This window comes from Camelus bactrianus, chromosome 11 (assembly GCF_048773025.1).
Source record: "Camelus bactrianus isolate YW-2024 breed Bactrian camel chromosome 11, ASM4877302v1, whole genome shotgun sequence".
In the NCBI taxonomy this organism is placed as follows: Eukaryota; Metazoa; Chordata; class Mammalia; order Artiodactyla; family Camelidae; genus Camelus; species Camelus bactrianus.
The window spans coordinates 56,424,321-56,444,169 of record NC_133549.1 but is presented as its reverse complement, the minus strand read 5'-3'; the positions used below and the strand labels follow the sequence as shown (position 1 = coordinate 56,444,169).

At 33.5% G+C, this 19,849-nt stretch overlaps 1 long non-coding RNA gene across 1 annotated transcript in view; it reads right to left on the bottom strand.

Moving 5' to 3' along the window:
- Nucleotides 1–266: 266 nt before the first annotated feature.
- Nucleotides 267–19,849, bottom strand: part of LOC123617703 (uncharacterized) — a 200,542-nt gene continuing 180,959 nt past the window's right edge. Inside the window, exon 3 of the long non-coding RNA XR_006725912.2 lies at nt 267–455. This is a non-coding gene — a long non-coding RNA (uncharacterized LOC123617703). The remainder of the gene's footprint in view (nt 456–19,849) is intronic.

The window sequence follows — 19,849 nt, the reverse complement described above, 5'->3', positions numbered from 1 at the left end:
GGCTATATGCTGTCTGATGGCTTCCTCCACGCAAACCCCCGCGTCACTGGCGCCCTGCAGGGAACTGCGGCCCAGAAAGACTGCCTGGTGGGTGAGCACAGGCCGGAGCGGACAGCTCGGAGGTCCTAATGACTGAGGCAGAGGCGCTGGAGTGGAAGACGCTGCACATGCGCAAAAGACGCTGACTCGCCCCAAGGCTTCCTGGGATAGATCCCGTGTTCTGGCCGCATGGGAATAAACTGGCCACAGGTGGGGACACACCGGGGTTTTAAGGTCCGTCCGGCCCCTAAACAGAGTTGCTAATTCCCCTTAAAGCCAGATCTCCAGCGAACTCCTTTACCCTGCCTGTCGAGCAGTTCCGGGAGGCCACTGATGACAGACACCTGGGAGACCTACCTCCCACAGAGGGCCTGTGTATCTTCCAGAACAGGGAAGTGGTGGTTCAAATAAGCTTCCTTGTTTCGGAAAAAAAGAAAAGAAAAAGAAAGAAAGAAAATGAATAAAAAGTAGAAAGGGAAGAAAGAAAAACAAATCACATTCTACAGGCCTTTTGTATCTTTAGTGTATTAAGCTAACCCAGACACCCCTAGATAACACAGATGGATATGGCGTGGGTAACAATAGCCAGAACTACAATTATGATGTACTCCGGTTTATTTTAAATTTTTATGGGGGTTGGAAGGGTAATGACCCTAAAGCGAGACATGATTATTGTTTTAATTTAATTATATCAAAACAGCATTAGTGAAGCTGATCAATTTGCCCAATAACATATAGTGAGAAAGAAGAGTTGGTAGTTTACCCCAAGGCCATCTGATGTCAAATCCGATGCTCTCAGCCATCCCATTGATTCAACGTTTATAGAGACTCTCCTGTGTCCCTGACCCTTTGGTAGATACTATAGACACAGTGATGAACAAGACAGATTTCGTGGAGGTGATATTTTGAAGAAATGGTGTAAGTGTCAGGCTAAGACTATGTAACATTTATATAGAAAGGTGATTTAGATTTAGGTAATTTATGTATAAATTATATAAATATTGGTATGTATTCTTAAAACACACGCCAAATTTTTTTTTCCAGAAAATATAAAAGCTAAACAGATTCAGTGGAAAGTGACCAGAAGACCACCCCAGACAAGTTAGTAAGGGAAGGTGTCCCTGAGGAATCTGCATTTTTCACTGAGTCAGGAATGGCAAAGAACCAGTCATCTGAACATCAGAGGAAAGACATCCCATTGCAAAATTCCTAAGGTATCAATGACGTTAGTGTGCCTAAGCAACCAAAATAAGGACAGTATGACCAGAGCACAATATAGCAAGGAGGGAGAAGGGAGGGGCCAGTTTAAGGAGTATGGATTTAATTCTAAATGCAATGGAACGAAGCCATTGATGATTTTAAGCAGTTAAGTGACATTCCAGGTACTGTGTAGATAACATTGAAGGGAGGCAAGCAGGAGACAGCAATTAGGCTAATCTAACAGGGAAATGATGGTAGTTTGGACTAAGGTGGTATAGTAAAATACAATTTTGTTGCAAAATATAATATTGAATAGTATGCAATTAAAACAAATGAATTAGAACTCAAGTGAAAAATGTTATGTTAAAAATAAATTATAGTAAAAGGTGAAAGATTTATACGATCTGAAGAGAAAACAAACTTATTTACAAAACAGAAACAGACTCACAGACATAGAAAACAAACTTATGGTTACCGGGGTGAGAGGGAGTGGGAGGGGATAAATTTTGAGTTTGAGATTTGCAGATACTAATATATATAAAATAGACAAACAACATGTTCATACTGTATAACACAGGGAACTATATTCAATATCTTCTAGTAACTTTTAGTAAAACAGAATATGAAAACAAATATATGTATGTTCATGTATGACTGAAGCATTATGCTGTACACCAGAAATTAACACATTGTAAACTGACTATACCTCAATAAAAATATATGTATACAAAAAAAGGAAATTAACATCTTGCTATCTTTCTATATTATAAAACCCATCTATTTCTGTTTATATGACTATGTACTCTGATATACTAATGTATGTATTTAAATGTATGATGTATATGTGTATATAATAATATGCACAGGTATGTGATGTATGTGTGTATATATAATGCATATTCATAAGCATATTCTAAGCTATTAAGTTGGCAGATGTGTGTGTATGAATACACACACACATATACACACACATGCTCATATGAAGGTCCTGGTTTTCATTTCTTTAACTGATGTCTATTAAATGTCTAAAAAAAGTTACAGGCAAACAGTAAGTACTTAATAAATACACTGTGAGTGAATAAACCAAGTAAGGGGAATGAGACTTTTTGGAAATCCTCAAAGTCATCTTTCACTTTTTCTGGGTATACTTCTGATTTTTTTCTCTTTATTCCGTAAGGAAAGGCCCATGTTATTTGCATAATGAAACAGTAAAGTATAAAAAGAATTAACTTTTAAAACACACATGATGGAAATTATTTATCATACAAAAACAAAAAGAAAATAACCAATGATAACATAAAAAGATATGTTTCAAACACATGTTAATAAAAAGTTGTAAACACTTCACAGAAGTATGCAGATTTTTGTACATAAATGAAAATGTGTTTTTGTTGTATAACGTAATTCATATTGTAAAAGTTTATTCTGGCTCAATCAATCCACAAATTCCATGTGATACTAATTCTGTATTTCACTGGGAATAATAAATATGGGAAATCAGCAAATAAAAATTAAGGATTAATGAAATCAAGTAGCCTTACTTAGAAAAGATTTCATAATGTGTTGGTGAATAATAAAAGCGAAACTCTAAATTATGTTTAATATAACACACATTCATGAAATAAGACCAAATATATGTGTGTGTATAAAGGTAGGTATGTATGAATATACATGGAACTGTATTTATCTGTTTAAATATTATGTAAACATGGAGGAAAGTATGAAAGGATAAACACTAGGTTTAATCTGTTTTTTAAATGCAGCTGAGTAATTTGAGAAGAGAAAGTAGTCAATAAGAGAAGAAAAGAAATGTGCACTACAAAAAAGTGACATTGTACATAATAGGCTAATATATATCCATTTAAAAGATCATTTTAAAAAGAAAAAACAATCATTTCATTATTAACAGTCACATATTCTTGATTAAAATCTGGAGAGTTGGTGTGTATTAAATGTTTTAAAATCCAAGCTAAAATTTGCATTTGTGAATTAAGAGGCACACAGAATAAGGGTCACTGTGACATGTTTTATAATAGCAGAGAAATGAGCAATGGAAAATCATTAAGTGAAAAAGAATTCCAAGGCTCAGAATACTTATATATTATAATTCATGTATATAAGGAAAATGTTTATCACCTCTAGGAACAGAATGGGAATGAGTTAGTTGGAAAGAGATATAGTCTTAATTTTCTCAATACGCATGACTAATGCTTAACTTATTTTTAATGATATGTTCATATATTACTTTTGTAAATTTTAAAAGGGAAAATCTTCCATTATGAAAAAAAATGGGCTGAGTATTAAGTCTGAAGGCTGGGAAACAAACTTTTTCACTGATATTAACAAACTAAAGCTACATGAATGAACATTTTCTCTTAGGTTCAGTTAAGCTTTTGTATTTTCAAGGGCAAAAAGACATGTTTGAACTAGTTTTTTTTTTTTTTTTTCTGAATTTTTTCTCTTAGAGAACAGGAAGCAAAATTAAATTAAAATGTGCATCTATAAAGCCCTGCCCAGCGATGATCTCAGTAAATGGTGATAAGTCTTTAATCTGACATATAAAGATTTCCTTGAATACCACATACATGGCAGTCAATTTTCACAGGACTATAATCTCCTGCATCATAGTGCACATATATACCCATTTAATTTACTTGTTATTTCTCTAATTTTAAAATTATCTTCTTTTCTACTTGCTAAATGCTAATCAGCTCTTAGAACCTCACTTTCCTAATTATTCTTGGCTCTCTAAGCCTCTGGTAATTGCTCCCTCCCTTGCAAATTCACACACTCTGTCTTCTATTATAAATAATTGTGCATATTCCAGTCTCCAACACTAGACCCTATCTTCTTCAGGGCAAAGGTTACATCTTACTTATTATTGAATCTCCATCTGCTCCTAGAAAAAGATCTTTACATAGCACATGTTAGAGTAACCTGAGAGTAATTGTGATGTTCTCACTTCACCCACAGCACTGATCTTACAAGATTGGTGATATTAGGAGGTGATTTTCTGAAATTTCTTAGTGCTACATTGTCAGAGACAAAATGAGAGCTGTGATCAGCTTTTACGCACTAATTCAAAGGTTGTTCAAAAATATTTTCCAAATATCTATAATTTGCAAATGTAGTATCAAAAGTGATTAATTGGGAACATATCCTGTAAAAATGTTTTCAGATAAGATTCTGTTAATAGCTTTCACTCTAACTAGATACTAAATTAAAAGTTTTATTTCATCTATACTGCTATGTATCATTTCTCATCTTTATTTTCTGACACCAATTTTTATGGTTACATAACTCTTTTAAATTGTGCTATAGAATTAAAATCCCTACACTTTTTTATTGGATAGGGAAGGAAGATGGAAAAGACAGTGCCTGGAGAATAAAGACTGCAGATCAGTGATAGAATCTTTGGTTTAAGGAGAAGACAAGACCTGGAACAATGGAGTCAAGTTAATGGGAGGAAAGAGGTGTTCCAAGACTTGGGGTGATAAATGAAGACTGTTGCTGGTTTAACATGCAAGTTACATGCCTTGTGAATAACTGAAGATGGTATGTCATACCCTAAAGTGATTCACTAAAAAAAGGAACAGATTGAAATTCATTATGTACCAAGTTTCAGTGATATGGCAAAAGGCATTCAAAAATCTCTTCTCTCATGTCATGAGATATAGCCATACCTCCTTTCTCTAACCAGTTGTCCACAAATGACATTGAGAAACTCAGAATATGCTAATGTGGTCTCGTAGGGAAACCACAGATGGAGATGGAAGTGGTAAAGAGATGTGAATCATTTATTGAAAGAAGAAGCTCAGCTCACAGCGAAAAAAAAAAATGTGACAATGAATATATGTATGTTCATGTATAATTGAAAAATTGTGCTCTACGCTGGAATTTGACACATTGTAAAATGACTATAACTCAATAAAAAATGTTAAAAAAATTTTTTTAGAAAAGAAAAAAGAAGCTCAAACTCCGTGATGCAGCAATGCTGAATTAGTAACATCATTTTCATATGATATAGACCACCCATATATATCATTTATTACATGAAGGATTAAGGTCTCCATTAACATATATATCAAAGATTACTTATAGTGTGTATATTTTTCTAAAATAAGCCCAACTTGGTGTGATTCACAATTCTACTACTGATTATCAAATACTTAACTATACTTGTGTCTCTTGAACCTCAAAATTGCACTCCATGTATATGTAGATTAGGGATAATAGCAAATGCATACAATGGTAGTGTGAATAAATGAATTTATACAAGAAAGGTAGTTGGCAAAGTAATTGGGATATAAGAATGTTAAATATTAAATATAAAAAGATAGGATGTATTTAATCAAGAAATGAGACTGTTGTGAATTCACTCTTTAATACCTTTAAAATAAATCATGTAATTACAGATTTTGGAAATTAGAGAAATTTAAGGCTAATTTAACATGTGTCTGCTCCCTAAATTTGCAAACGCAAAACATAGAAACAATAAAAAATTATGTAAGGCAATTATAATTGAACGAAATTATTTTTGGTCCCCAAAGAAGGACTTAACTGTTTTATTTTCATAGTTGATCAAATTTCATCTCTTATGAAGATTTAACTTTCTTTTCTAAGTGAAAAGCATAGACTTCTTTTGCCAAGGAAAATCAGTTCCCTTTATCGTGTACAATACAGGCAATGATTGAAAGGTGATCAGGACAGAGAATATAAGCACTGCGTAGACTTTCACAGTCTCATTTTACATAGCCGGTATTTCTTGTGAAATATGTCACATAATCAATCACTGAACTACACAAATGAAACACAACTTTGGAGTTGAAATATCTATTCTATCATTAAAGAAAAATGTTTCAAGTTTCAATATAGGGCAGTTAAAATTCCCATTAAAGTAATTGCCTAAGAATTCTATGTGGAAATAGTGATATGTGGTCATAAATAATTCTGTAATACCTGAAGTAGTCTTCTTTCTGAAGTGTGATATTTACATACTTCAGCATACATACACTGGAAAGAATGTATTTCAGACTCCATATTATTTCTAGCGGTGAGGTGATAGAACACATTCGACAAACTTTTATCTTTCCCTTTCTAGCTCTTATTTATCACATAGATAGCTTCATTTACAGGAATTGCTCATTTTTTCTCTAAAATAAACCCTACATTAAAGAGAGTCATCTATATACAACACCCAAGATTTTTTCATGTATTTATGAGAACTGTAATTTTACATGGTATATTTGATATTATTCCTAAAAGATGGTTGAAAGAAAGAAGAAGACCCTCTGGGGAAAATGCTCAAGAACAAATAAAATCAAATAGACCACAGATAATTCAATAATGTAAAGGGAAATATTACCAGGTTATTCTATTTAAGGATAGCTGAGGAGAAGAATATAATCATAAAAAAAGTGTGTTTTACTTTAAACTCCTGTCAGCTCCTTTCTTGTGCTAAGACGCCTCTAACCAGATAAATTATCCTTGCCTTCTTCTTTGGTGGCAATATTATGGGATTGTCATCCTAGAAGGAAAAACATCTTTCTATAACTATGCTGGGAGGGATTTGGCAAGACTTTTGAAAAGCAAGTTTGACTTGAAAATATTTGGTCAACTTAAAAACTCAGATATTTGTTTCAGATTTCCCCAGAGTTCAGTATCTTTTCTATAAAGGACAAATTTCTAAGTATAGGACAGACACTCTTATTACAGAGCACTCCCTTCCAGTATGTCTTTCATAATGCAACCATAGGAAACTATATTCTGTATTCTGTGGTAAGCAGTATGTAAACAGTATTTAACTGATAGAAAGCTCAATATTAGTGGCATTTTCTTTGTGTATGAACTAGTTACATTGTCTTCACAGGTGTACATAATTCCACAATAACATAAACAGTACTGTATAAATTATTTGGAACACAACTTGCTAAAACAGAGATAATCTATTTGTTCTAGGAATCCTTCCAAAATTTTGACAGGCCACTATAAATAGATTTGTAGCTATTATTAAATGACAAACATCTTCCTTATTTCTCATCCTCACTAACTTGACCCTCTTTGACTAACATTTAATAAATGCACAAAGAAAACTGCATGACTTTGAGAAGCTGAACTTTAATAATATTGGATTTTAAGTTCTTCTCTCCTCCTCCAGAAACACTAATGCAGCTGCTGAAGCCTCTATCTAGTAGGCATATTTTAGTGTTATTTCAGCCAGGAAAAATATACTTTAAAAAAGCATCTCTCTGGTGAGCCATTTCTTGTATAAGTAATCATTGCGGTAAGCAAAGTTCTAGAGACCATGAAACAAAATAGGAGATCACTGTATTATTCTATTGAAAAGAAATTAAGTGCTGGAACAGTTTAACGAGGCATCCAATTTAAATTTTTTTTTTTTTGGTACCTACTCCAGAGTTGTGTATTCTAGCTGTATTGCTTTAGTTTAATAAAGAGCAAGTGCTTAATAATTGGATATTTATGTGAAGTGTAAATGTGCATAATGTGCATGTGTGTGTGCGCCTGTGCATTTGTGTGTGTGCTCCTTGATATTTATTCCTTTATACACGGCACCACTCCCAATTTTAAATTTTCCTAAATATATTTTAACTAACACAGTTATGTTAACCTTTTAAAAGCAACATGCCATTAGCAATTTATAAACTTGATGAAGGCAGGTGATTTATCTTCTCTATGGCCTGTAACTATTAGGAGGACAGGGAGAAATACACAGCATAACCTGCTAACATTGAGTGATAATCCTGCTCTCACACAGAAGGCAATAGGTGAAAAGTCAGAGAGGAGGCAATGGTATTGAAAATGCATCTTTGTAATCTATTACACGGTAAACTTTTTTCTCTCGGTTTTGTAATCTTTATTCCCTTCCCCTGCTGCCATTTTCCCCATAAATTAACAAAGCTTTACAACGGAGGGTGGGGTGGAAGATAACACAATATTCATTCTACCTTGTTCCCTGGAAACCTACTAGCAATTGTGGGAGTAAATTTTTATAGTAAGTTAGTGCTTCAAGAAATTCTATGAAATTCCACTTTCTATTTGAGTTAATAAACAAATTTATAATTGTGCAAAGGAAATATCACTGAAGTGAGCCAACATATCGATTTGAAAAATCAATTAAGTAAATTCTTAAATATCTTGAAAATTCATTAATGAGAACTAAGGTATTCTTTATTAAAAAAATGTGAAGGAAAATAGAATATCAAACTATGCACTCAACCGACCCAAATTTGGTTGTTTTGTGTTTCTGTTACCTTTTATATGTGAAATATTTGTGTTGGGGTAAAAAAATAATCTTTAAATGAAACTGGCAGAAATTTTATTCTGAATCATTATTGGAGAAAGATATAGAATATATAATATTTAAAGGAGTACTTTTTTGTTATACACGTGTATATATACATATAATACATTTAGGCCACAGTTGTAGACATTCTTTTTAAAAAGAAATGTGAATGTGTTGGAATTGTATGAAAAATTTATAAGGACATGTTTAGATAATGTGTTTAAACTATCTTTCAGCATGTTTCTAATATAGAATTACTTTTTTTTTTTTTTTGCCATAGTCTTTTATTCTGTAACACTAAGGTAAACTTTAGTTTGGCTTTCCTCATGTCATTGCAATTAGCTGCTTTTGAGTAAATCATGATTTTTTGTTTGTGAACTGAAATGTGATATCCTTCTGATTGTAACTGCACCTCTATCAACAGTCCTGATTTATTACTGGGGTCAGGGACATAGTCCCTTCTAAAATTCAAGGACACCACTGACTTCTACCCAACCTCTCGCAGAAATTTTGAAAAGCTTTACTATAACATTGTGCCTTCTTTTATTGCTTTGCTGTTGCTGCCTCTACTGATCGGGAATTTCTTTCCTTGCACATGCCCCCAACTACTATTTAAAGCCCAGCATTTGTATCATTTCCTGAGAAAGAGTTCCATAATTCCATCCAGTCCTCAGGCTGGCAAAGACTTGTGTACACATCTGTCACTGTATGTTTACATGTTCAATTTCTAAGAATTTTACAATTAACTTCCTTTTCTTTTTCCATCTTTCTATGCCCTTGACATCAGAAACTCCATTCCATCCATCATTTGTGTTGTCTGCATTTAGCATAGTCATAGGCAGAAAGCTTAATGCTTAATTACTATGTATGTGTACATGAATGAAAATGTCTCATATTGCTCTAATTTTCCATGTTCCCACAGCAAACCAATCTCCTTTATGATTGCCTTGCTCTTCCATTGGATTTTTTAATTATATCCATTCAATTCTTTCTCTGGTCTAGGACTTTGCATATCTCTGATAAATTGATTTACCTACAATAAACCAAGGAAATTCATTACGATAATAAACCCTAGTGCACTGTTATCTGACAATTTAATTATCTTACCAGTGGTAATTAAATCCAAATCATTGCTTTTAACATATTTTTGAATTCTTAATGGAAACTGAAATATCATTTTAATAAAGAAGCCTATGTTAAGGGAAAACTGCATGCCACAGTGGAAGGGAGCTGCTGAGAACGCTGCTCAGATCACCAGAAATCTTTTTAATCCCAGGCAGCTATTTAACAGTACAGTGACCCTAAAGAAGTAACCTCTTATTTTATCCAAAGCAAGGCAATTGGATATAATGCTCCCTAGTGGTCCTTCCACTTCAAATATTATATGCAAACAAAGCTGTCCTTTTGTTACTTTTGAAATTTATGAAAGTCCATTTCAACAATTCTATGCTAACCTTTCTAGTATTTAATTTATTCCATTCTCTGCAAAAGCTGATTTTCCCTTTGCTTTCAAGATGCTTTTTATAGCTAGAAAGTTATAAAAATATGATCTTTTATTAAGCTTGACAAATTCAAGCCTGCTTTAACTGGATATTTCTTGGTCTAAGAAGTATAAACATTTCTGTGGGCACTCAAAAACAGTTTCTTAAATCTCAAGAAAGCAACAATAATGGATTAAGTTCAAAGTAGTTTTATCGAGTCATTGCTTTTCCTTTAGGTCTGTGATTGATTAAGTAAGCAATAGCTATGCCATTCCACTGAGTGCGAGTCTTAAATTTAGACCGATGTGAATTCCTATTTTAGAGAGCATGACTATGAAAGTAGAGGGAAAGCAGTTAGGATACAATGACCATATTTCTGCTCACTTGGTGATAGGCAAAATGTGTGAATTTGTTTAGAGAATATAAGGCAGAGAACTTGCATTATATACAAACGATGCTAGAGTAGGGTATGGGGCATTTGAGATGAAGAGGATCTTTGAGACACAGTTTCTTCTTTGTCATTACATTTAATAAAGATGAGCCCTTTTGATGTTATGTAAGAATCTATGATTTGTTGAACTTTTGTAAAAAAAGAAGTTGAAATTTTTATGGAACATGACATTTCTTTATTTTTACATGAATAAATTTTTAACTGTGTAGTTATTTGTTCTTTGATTTCCATTTTTTCCAAGATATTAAATCTTATGAGAGCAGGGATTGTGTTTTTCTTAGTTATATTATCAAGCCCAGTAACTGATCCATATGAGAGGTTTAATAGCTTAGTAAACATTAATTGAATTATCATCATATAGTCCACTGATTGCCTATGTTTCCGAATGTTTAATAGTCTTTGTTTTTCTCATTAGTCTCTGAGTTCAGAGGCTATCTAAGGTTGGAGAAGGATAATCTCAGTTTTGCTCACTTCTGGAAAGGTATCTTTCTTAGTGATTTTCATATGATAGAACTACTAAGTATATTATTGGAATTGCAGATATTTTCAACAGAGTCAAGTACTATGCATTTTGTTTAGTTTTCTTTTGTGTTTATTTGATTTTATTTCAGTTAGGAATCACTGATATGTTTGAATGCTCTTTATAAATTTATTTCACCTAACAATTTGATTTTGTTGTGGCTGATGATGTTTCTGCTATGGTTTTGGTTTTAAATAAATTACATAGTAACAAATTATTTTTATGCGGATGTTAGTTACGACAATATTTATTTCATATGCACCCAATAATGGAAGTCAGACTACTTTTTCTGAAAAATAATTATAAATAAATTCAATTATTACAGAAAATCTTGGTTATTATTATAATTGTATCTTATCACTCTGAAGAGCTTATATCCATAGAATGCAAGATAATTTGAGGAGTAAATGTGAGTTCAGGGTAAGAAGTACTTAGCAGAGAAAGTTTTTTGTAATGGAATTCATATTTGACAGTGTCTCTTAGGCAAAGTATGAATAAAATATATAGATGTATATCTACTGAACAGCATAACTGCTTTTATAACTATACCATCGATGTTTAATATTTCATAATTCTATGCTTAGGCCAAAAATTATCTCCAGTACTACAGTGACAAAGTCTTTGATATGAACTTAATACTACATCTAACTGATATAAGTACAATTATTTCAGTTAGGCATTATAATTTTTAGAAAATGGGTGGGGAGTGTGGACACTGAAATCTAACTGCATGAACAGTGTTTTCTTCCAGAGAGCTTATACTGTGAAGAGAACAGTATCCAAAAAAATGTAAGGCATCAAGTTATAAAATACTAATATAATTTGTATAGTTGTGATTAACAGAGGCAGTCACTATTATGGGCAGTATAGAAGAAAAAAAGACCATTGTTGGTTCCAGATTTTCAGCCTATAATTCTAACGGCAAGTATTATTTCATGTTGACTTCTTTTTTCCTTCATGTCCTAGGACAAAAATGTTCATGATGTCCAACTAAATGTAATCAGACACCTCATTTGAGAAGAGCACCTGAGTTTGAATCAAGAATTTTGATGAAAACCTGTTTTGGCTACATTTGCTTCAAAGGTTTATTATTATGTAAAACAGAAATATGTATGAGACCACAAAGCAGAGGTCACTTAATGATGGCAAAGAAGGTTAGGGTACACTTATGGAGAAAGTGACTTTTGAGGTGAGTGCTGGAAAAAACTTACTAGTTGAGCAAGTTGAAGGACAGTCCAAGCAAACAGAATTGCATGAATGTTTTTAAAGGGACTGACTGAGACTACAGTGGAAATGAATATTTATAGGGATAGAGGGATCTTACTTGGATAAACCTGTCTGGAAATTCTTACAAGATAGCTTAAGAAGAGACTTAAACGAAAGAGGCTCATATCCAAGTCTGTTACTCACAGAGGAAAGCTAGACAGTGTAAATGAATTTGATACATAAAGAAGGTGTTTAAGGTCTTAGAAATTCAGATCAAGAACTGGCATGAGGTCAGAAAGAGTAAGATTCACTTATGGAATTAGAGTTTGTTGTAACCAAGTTTTATTACTTATATCACAGGTTATTATCATAACCTTTTAATTTATCTATCTGCCTTCAACTTTGGAACTCACCAATTTGTCATGAACAGAATAAATAGATTTATCTTTCCAACACACACACACACCCACACACCCACACACACAATATACACAAATGTTTGCTTTAATCCTCTGCTTAAAAATCTTTCCCAACTTTTCACTGCATATTGTGTCAAAGTAAAATGTTTTAGCCCTGCATTTGAAAGATTATTTTTTCTGAGTTTCTACAATATCTTACGAATTCACCTATCATGAAAGGAAAGGGGTGCATCACAAGATTTCTCCTTAAAGTTGTAACCTTCCTTGCACTCTAAATCACAAAATTTGTTTTTCATTAATTGGGACTTCAGAAGCCTACTTGTAAGCCCTAAAAGTATATCACCTCACCAGATAGTGCCCACAGTTTTTCTATATCCATATTTTTTATGATTTTAAGAGAACAATCTCTTAGACTTAAATTTGTTGAATAGTACCATCACTTATGCTGTACAATGATTTGATTTGAAATCTGTGGTATAATAATTGAAAGCTCATTTGAAGTACTAAAACTCTCTCTCTATATATATATATATGTGTGTGTACATATATACACATACATACACACATACACACACACTCACAAGTACTCCCATACTCCTTTTGGGAATTGAAAGTTGAAGAACTCAGATCTGTTTATAAACTAGATGGGAGAATATGTGAGGTGTCTATGGTAATATTTCGTATGATCTGGTTATATTTCCATTTTTTTCATTTATTATTTTTGGCAACCTTCAACCTGGGTCCTGAGATCTTTCTTATTTTGCTTTGTTTCCAGCATTGAACTTGTTTAGTCTTGTAATTTTAAATATCATCACTCCATCAACAATTTTACATTTAGCCCTGATCTCTACTCTGAACTAGAGACTTAGAGAGCAAACAGCTAACTTGACATCTCCACCTTGACAATTCTTAGATATTTTACAGCCAAAGTCACTAAAACAGAATCTATCCCTAGCTCCTTTCATCAGGCTGTTTCCCTCTAGTTTACTCCATGTCAGTAAATTACCAATCATATACCCTATTGCTGATGTCCATTTCCCACATGCCACCCATCAACAGAACTATTAGTTTAATTTCAAAATATATCTCACATCTGTCCATTTCTCTCCATCTCTCCAGCAGCTTTCCTACTATAATCTCTCACCTGGAATATTTACCTCCAAAGGATACTGAATCTGACCACTTCTCACTCTTACCCTACAACAACAGCCTCATGGCTGTATCCTGGTTTCCACTCTTACTTCCACCTAAACTATATTTATTCGGCAGCCTAAGTAACCAGCCCTTCCAATCTCTACCCTCATCCCTTGCATTCTGTTTACTCGGTATGCTCCATTCATTCTAGTTTCTTTCTATTCTTTAAATATACCAAGTTCTTTCCTATTTCAGGTAAATGATGTTCTCCCCATTGATTTTTTAGTTGGCAGAATATTTCTCATTCTTTAGATGTCAACACAAACAGTATCTGCTCTGAAATGCCTCTCCTCACCATCACCTCTAAAGTAGCCCCCTCCTTGCCCTCCCCTGGCCCACTGAGTTTGTATGTCATATTACTGCTCTGAATTTCATCCATTTGCCCCTCCAGATCCACTCTCACTGTTCTCCATCCTGCCTTCTTCTTGGGGAGGCCCACATGTACAGACTATATCAGTAGGTTTCATTGCCCTTTGGATTCTGGTTGGCTTCAGCCTCTGAGGAGCTCTGGCAGGAGGTCAGAGTGAGAAATGAGAGCAAAGCCAGGAAATTTACAGCTCTACCTCCCTCACTGTGAAGTTTCTTTGTGCTGGTTCCTGAATGCTGGATAGCTTCAAACAATCTCTCCCATTGTGGTTTCTAGTAACTTATCCCACTTTTTATCTCTTTAGGCCTAGGGGTGGTAATAACTCACCTAACTCACCCGCTCTTAGCTACAAGTCAGTGTGCCATCTCTTGTTATTCCACTAAGCTCCAATCTTTGTAAATAGTTCTTTCTCGGAAACAAAACGGACGGGCAGGCAAACAAGCAAATTATTTTGTTTGGGTTATTCTAGTGTGGGTCTGCTTATCTAATTTAAGTATGCGCTTGGTTTTTCCGTGGGATTCTGTTACTTTCCTGATTTCCACCACAGCATGATGCAACATGCAACAGTTTTTCATTTATTGGTTTACTATTCACTGTGGCTCTGCTTACTAGAATATAAATTCTATGAGGGCAAGGAACTTTCCTTTTTTGTGTGCATTGCTATTTTTGTCAGCTTCTAGAATAGTGTCTAATATACAGCAGATACCAAATAGATATTTTTAAATAAATGACTGAAGAATCAGAATTAGAACAATTAATATGTTAATATATAGAGAATCTAAATGGAAGAATTAAGGTTAAAATCAAAGCCATTATAACCAACAAGTTATATTTTCTTTGAGCATTTAAGTATGGAGGGATATTCCAATGACTCTAGATTTATAAATTCGAACAGTTGAGGATAACTTGAATAATGTAGGAAACAAAATCAGATGCTTAAATTATTTATGATGCCAAAGAGGCAAATAGTTTAAAAGAAAGTAAATTTTAGCAGCAAATTTCAGTTTTATGCAGATATTTTAGCATCATGTAAGAATGTAATTTAAGCATATGTGATTCCTCACCTAGTCCTCTGTTCTCTGTTACCATACTAGTAGAGGTAATGGGTAACACTCAGCCACTAACTCTTTAATTAAATTGACCATGCCACTTCTGGCAGAACAATCAAATAAACAATAGCTCACATACATAGCTAACTTACTTGAAGTGAGAGTTGCTGCAAACAGTTAAGTGACAAGAAGTGACTCTAAAAAATAGACTTGGTTTGGTGAGAAGATGTACTGAATCTTATTATTTTTAATCTTTTGTGTGTGTGTTACTAGAGCGAAAAGAGTTTTCTGACAAGTGGTATATTTTCTATACGCTGACTGACAGCCTAATCTCCACGGAGAACCTGAGCTTTTCAGTAGATCAAAGCTATGCCTTTCACACTCAGTGGCTGCTGAACCCATGACAGAAAAGTGGCTGACACCAAGAGATAGCACAGGGTGCCAAGACTTCTGCCAGAGTGAGGAAATTAGAGATGAGAGCACAGAACACTGTTATGACAATATTGGAGGCAATTCCTCACTGTCCACCTTCATGGACTAAAATCTTCCTTGTTAAATGAGATGACTGAATTCCCACGTCTGTACTGTATACCCAATCAGTACTGTATATCCAATCAGTGTCCCTTGATTTCAATATAATCATTATATATCTTCATTTAAATATAAAAACAATTAAATAGTGCTTCATATTTTGGAAGAACTGAAAGGATTTATTTTGTTCCTGGACAAACCTGTTCTTATACATGAATATTTATTGGCATGGAAAGATTCTCTTGAAATTTTCTTCATCAAGAAAATAGGCTATAAAGTAAGAAGTAGATTCAATTTGTATAACATATAATATATAATATTATATTATTTTATCTGTATAATATATACATCTTGTATATAACATAAATATAAACTATGAAAGTATGTATTTCTAGGTTATAAGCTTATAGATATTTTCTTTTGTCACTATTTTTGCTCATTTATGTCTAATTTTCCTAGTATAAAATACATACGAATATTCCTAATGCAAAAAATAACCTATACATCATATATTATATAGTAATATGTCACAAGACTTGTATTGTGTTATATTAAATGTATTTTAGATTATATGTAACAAGAAAAAGACTTAATTGTAATTATAACTTTGAAAAGAGCTCATGAATGATATAGGAAAGATTTGTAGTAATCAATAAAATAGTTTCCATCTGGTAAAGTTGAGCAGTAAAGACAACTTTTAACGTATAGTCATTTGTTCATCTCTGTATAGAGCCTAGAATTGGGCCAGTCTTGGAAGTATATGTTTGTTAAATAAACAAACTAGGGTAGAATTCACAAATAAGTTGATAGTTTCATAGAATAAAATTACCAAAATTCAGATGAGTTATTTGAACTTTTATGGGGAAAAAGAAAAACTAAGGCATAAACAACTAACAGGCAAACAATAACCTTTAGATACTAGTAAACAATCAGTGTTTGGTGCTTCTGATTTCTTACTAGTGAATTACCTTTAGCAAAATCACACTAATGGTAATGAAGCTAGACCTAGAAACTACCCCTCTATATTTCTAGTCCTATTAGTCTTTCTTTAAATATCTGATAGTTGTCATATCCCAAGTAATGCCCATATAGAAGTGGAAGTTAGGGAATTAATCAAGATAATTTTAGAAGGTTAAGCAGATATAACTACCTAGGGGGAGCCATGGGATTATTGGAATGTAATGGAAATCTCAGTGATTAGGATTCTAATTCCAGATTCAAGTCTGAGTCTGAGACCTGGAAAACCCTTTTCCAAGGTCAGTTTCACAGCATCTGGATAGCAGCTAAAAAATTCAGTCTTCAGCAACATTCCATGTGAAGCTAAAGCCATGCATGTCTTTGATTACATGTGTCATTTCACATTCTTATATGTTAGAATTATCTTATGGAGACTCACCACCATTTCCAAATCTATTCCTAATACATAAATTAAAGGTGAGTTCTATTCAGTTCAACAAACAAGGCCTATTCTGCTTTAGGCTTTCAGCTAGATGATGGGAACACAACGATAAAAAGGATACAGTCTTTGAATTCAAAGCCTTACAAAACAAGAGAATTTTATCATAAGGAATTTGGTAATAGAATGAAGCAGGGGTAGTTACAAAGTGGTATATGCATGATGGTAAGATAGCACCTAACTGTACTTGATAGGTTTAAAAGACATTTGAGCCAAATTTTAAGGAGTGACTTCTTTTCAAAATTCATTGCTATTTTCCTTTTTTAAAGTTTTCATTGAAGTATAGTCAATTTACAGTGTTATGTTAATTTCTGGTGTACAGCATAGAGATTCATTTATATATATATTCCTTTTCATATTCTTTTTCATTATAGGCTATTACAAGGTATTGAATATAGTTCCCTGTGCTATACAGTAGGACCTTGTAGTTTATCTATTTTATGTATAGTAGTTAGCATCTGCAAATCCCAAACTCCCAATTTATCCCTCCCTACCCTCCTTGTAACCATAAGTTTGTTTTCTATGTCTATGAGTTTGTTTCTGTCTTGTAAGTAAGTTCATTTGTGTCCTTTTTTTTTTTTTTTTTTGATACCACATGTAAGTGATAAATGTGGTATTTTTCTTTTTCTGGCTTGCTTTACTTAGCATGATGATCTCCAGGTCCATCCATGTTGCTGCAAATGGCATTATTTTATTCTTTTTTTAATAGCCATGTAGTATTTAATTGTGTGTATATATATTACAACTTCTTTATCCAGTCATCTGTTGATGGACATTTAGGTTCGCTTCTATGTCTTGGCTATTGTAAATTGTGCTGCTATGAACATTGGGGTGCATGTATCTTTTCAAATTAGAGTTTCCTCCAGATATATGTCAAGGAGTGGGATTTCTGGATCACAGAGTAAGTCTATTTTAAATTTTTTAAGGAATCTCCATACTGTTTTCCACAATGGCTGCACCAAACTATGTTTCCACCAACAGTGTAGGAGGGTTCCCTTTTCTCCATACCCTCTCCAGAATTTATTATTTGTGGACTTTTTAATCATGGCCATTCTGACTGGTAATGAAAAGACAATCTATGGAACGGGGGGATATATTTGCAAACAATGTGACTGACAAGGGCTTAATTGAATAATATAGAATACAAAGAATATACAAACAGCTCATACAACTCAACAAAAAACCAAACAACTCAATAAAAAATGGGCACCAGACCAAAACAAACATTCTCCAAAGAAGATATACAAATAGCCAACAGGCATATGAAAAAATGTTCAATTTTGCTAATTATCAGAGAAATGCAAATCAAAACTACAGTGAGGAGTGACTTTTGAGTAAGCTTTGAACAACAGTCAGGGAATGACTAAAAACATTGGAGAATGGTAGGAAGAAGTGGATTTCACATGTTTTCAAACATGTATTCCCAAAGCCTAATTAACAGCATTCTTTAGAATGTACAGCAAAAGAAAGAAATGGATTTCACGTTTTCAAACATCTATTCCCAATACCTCATTAGCACCATTCTTTAGAATGTACAGCAAAATATTGCTTACTATCTTCATTTTGGGATCTCCCACAGAACTCTGAGACCACAGGGAAAGTCACGCTTCGGGGCCTATTAAAGGAGTGCTGTGGTTGGTTGGATTTTGCCGCTGTTTATTGGCTCACATTCCTCTGTCAGCAGAGACACTAGGAGAGAGACATGCCAGAGAGGAGAGGCTCTTTCTCTGCCTCTGTAGTCTCAGCTTACAACCACTTTTCTCCTCATTGTAAGCAACGATTGTTTATTGTTTAAACAACTGCTAGTTTAAAGCAAACTTTTAAGACAGTATTTTTTGAACCTAAAAATGGACAGAAACTAGAATAGAGATGCACTTTGCAAGAAAATAAAAGCATCCAATATGATTTTTCACTGGAATTAAGTTGAAATCTAAAAAAAGGATGAAGGGAACAAGGACATAGCTTTGAAGGGTTTATGTTTTAGTTATTTTTGAATATACATCAGATACAGTAGATAAATATAGATAAAATATATATAAAGAAAGATAAAGAAATTTTCAGTTGCATGTGTGTATATATGTGTCTTTGTTCTTCAAAATAATTTTTTAAATATTCATGATCCACAATCAAGTATACTCTGAAGAAAGTAAAATCAGTTACAATTTGAGTAGAATTTCCAAATAGTTTAAAATGGAAATTTAAGCTAACCTTTCTATTTGTCACTTGTAAAAACTGGCAGTGTTTGTATAAACACTGAAATCACCACACTCTTCGAGGAACCCCTTAACAACCTTAGTTTTATTCACCTTGGATTCAAAGATCCTACTAATGAAAATAGCAGAGATATAACCTCTTACATAGGTTTGTGTTCTTGAGTGCCAGCTGGTGACACTATGATGATACATAGCACTAATAATTGATTAAAGTGACTTCTCTCCTCGCCCCAGTGCTTACTGATATGTGACACTTGGCAATATGTTATTAAAGCCCCATTGTACTGATGATGCACTGGGACAGATGTCACTAGAGAGTCCTTCCTTGAGTGATAAATTTCTCCTTCACAGGGTCGTGAAAGTCTAAAGATGCACATTCAAAGCCAGTCTATATGCCTATTTAGGGAGTAAAATCAACTT